Below are 2,440 nucleotides of genomic sequence, written 5' to 3' on the forward strand. Positions count from 1 at the left end.
GCCTACTATCTCCATTATGGCTGCTGCCACCTACAGCCCCATCACAAATGTGCGTACTAACTCCCAATGAGCGGCTACCTTCACCAAGACGAGGCTGTGATTCACGAGAGTTCCGACCTCCACTGGAAGATGCCATAACAATACTCCATGTGACTCGATACGCAAGCACACATCGAATTACCGCCAAGTGAGCATTGTTCATGATTACAGTGTACAAAGTTGTTATCAAGAGCAGAGAACAAAATTAAAGAGAGCAACTGATGAATAAAGTAAGGTAATAATCATGAGCTGCATGAAGTAATACATAATAAAAATTTAAATCTCTCATGCCTTGTACACAACCACAGTAGTGCAGGTACTATCATATAAGCGGCTGGACTGAGCCAGAGTATAGCTTTCACCATGAATTTGTGATGAACCTGTAAACAACATCAAAATATCAATACAGCAACAATTTTGTGCAGCCATCATAAGGTCAAAAATAGGCATAATTATAAAGATATGCATGTGTTATAAATAAATTACCATTATGGCATTTATCTAGAAAATCACTAAAAGAACATAAGTATGAACTTCTTTCACTTTCCTACTGGAACCTTCTGCTGAATATTGCACATGAAACATTAAGTTTTTACGGTCATCTAGAGTACAAACAACACAAGTTCGAAGCACATTATTCACTATAATAAACAATGGCTTCCATGATTCTGGCTCTTTTCTTATGCCTTCACACTGAAGCGTCTTGGAGACAGTTAATAAACTGGTCAATTAAATTATCCTTGATCACCAAGTGATACATTGTAAGAGATGAGATCCAATCCCATCGATCAGCCACTGTCAGAGTTAAAACAGGTTTAGAATAACCCATTGGAAACATCAAATCACATTGTTCGGCTCAAACTTATGAACAACGTAAGAGATATGAATGTAATGGAAACAATAAAATAAGAAATTCTCTCATAGTGACAAATTTGGCTAAGGCCCCTGTACTATATATACTACAATGTATTAGGCCTGATTTATGAGCAACTTTTTAAAAATTCAAATTTGGTCGGAATTTGTTAAAAAAGTTGTACAGGTTCAGTATCAGAAAAAGTTATAAAAATTTTCCTTGGGATTTTTGTGTAAACTCAAGAGCATATAAAATGCTTCACACAGCAACTCAATTAAGAAACAAAAATTTTAGATAAAACCAAAGCTGCACTTGCTTGTTAGTATCAAATCTTGGTTTCTTCCCATCTTTAATAGCATCTATGAGGATACATCTACGCCTGACATTAAGCTTAAGTGGAGTAAGTTCATAATCATCTGGCTGCTTCATATGAATATACTGGACCAAAGAGCTCTGTCAATAAAAATAAGAATAACGAACAAGTTTGTAAACAGGACTCCCTCATACTTTTCAACTCCTGAGCTACAAAATAAATCAAGACTCTGTCCAATGCCAGCAAGTCATCATTGTCAGAACTTATCAATGCCTACAAAATGGTTAAGCATTGCCAGCTTTAATGTAATCAAAACTTACCACTTCATTTGTCTCTCTTTGATTAGTAGGAGCACTGTATGTTTAAAAATAAGTCAAATATATTTTATAACTTTAAAAGTACCTGTCATCATCATTTATCCTTATCCCACTGGAAATAGAAGGAGTGCTGTATAATAAAAATAAGTCAAATATCTTCTACAACTTTGAATGTACCGGTTACTAGAGATGCACGAACCATCATTTATCCTTATTTGTCTAGAATCAGGAGTACTATATAATAACAAATTAATTACTCAAATATAGTCTAATATAATTTTTAATGTACCGGTCACTTCAGATGAATGAATCATCATTTATCCTTATCTCACTGGAATCAGCAGTACTGTATAATAATGATAAGTCAAACATAATCTACTACTGTAAATGTCCGGTCACTAGAGATGCATGAACCCTTATCTCACTGTAGTTAGAAGGAGTACTATAATAGTAAAAATAAGTCAAATATAGTCTACTATATTTTTAAATTTACCAGTCACTACAGATGCGTGAATCATCATTTATCCTTACCTCACTGGAGTTAGCATAAACAAAAATAAGTTAAATAAAATTTACTACTTTATATTCACCGATTAAAAGAAACAGGTACCAGGTCCATTGAATCAGTGTCACTATCACTATCAATAATTACGCTGTCATTCCTGTAATTCAATTAAAATTAAGTATAAATGAGCATGTATCAAGAACTATAAACCCACATTCTACTACACAGACATATTAAATGCTTCAGTAAAGCGAATGGTGATTTCAGCCCACACTCCAAACATTTTTAATACTGCAATGACTCTGTCAATCTTAAAAATCATTAATAGGCATAATTAATAGATATGCATGTGTTATAAATAAATTACATTATAGCATTCATGTAGAAAATCAACAAGAAAACAGAAGTATCAA

The 2,440-nt window shown here is 33.5% G+C and overlaps 1 long non-coding RNA gene across 1 annotated transcript; it reads right to left on the bottom strand.

The window, feature by feature from the left end:
* Positions 1-1,438: 1,438 nt before the first annotated feature.
* LOC109581107 (uncharacterized) lies at positions 1,439-1,737 on the bottom strand. The gene is made up of 4 exons (XR_002184517.1): positions 1,700-1,737; positions 1,608-1,652; positions 1,526-1,559; positions 1,439-1,478 (listed from the first exon to the last, which is right to left on the bottom strand). It is a non-coding gene; the product is annotated as an uncharacterized LOC109581107 (long non-coding RNA).
* Between the last annotated feature and the right edge of the window lie 703 nt (positions 1,738-2,440).

This window comes from Amphimedon queenslandica, unplaced genomic scaffold (genome assembly GCF_000090795.2).
Source record: "Amphimedon queenslandica unplaced genomic scaffold, v1.1 AMPQUscaffold_13461, whole genome shotgun sequence".
Classification (NCBI taxonomy): Eukaryota; Metazoa; Porifera; class Demospongiae; order Haplosclerida; family Niphatidae; genus Amphimedon; species Amphimedon queenslandica.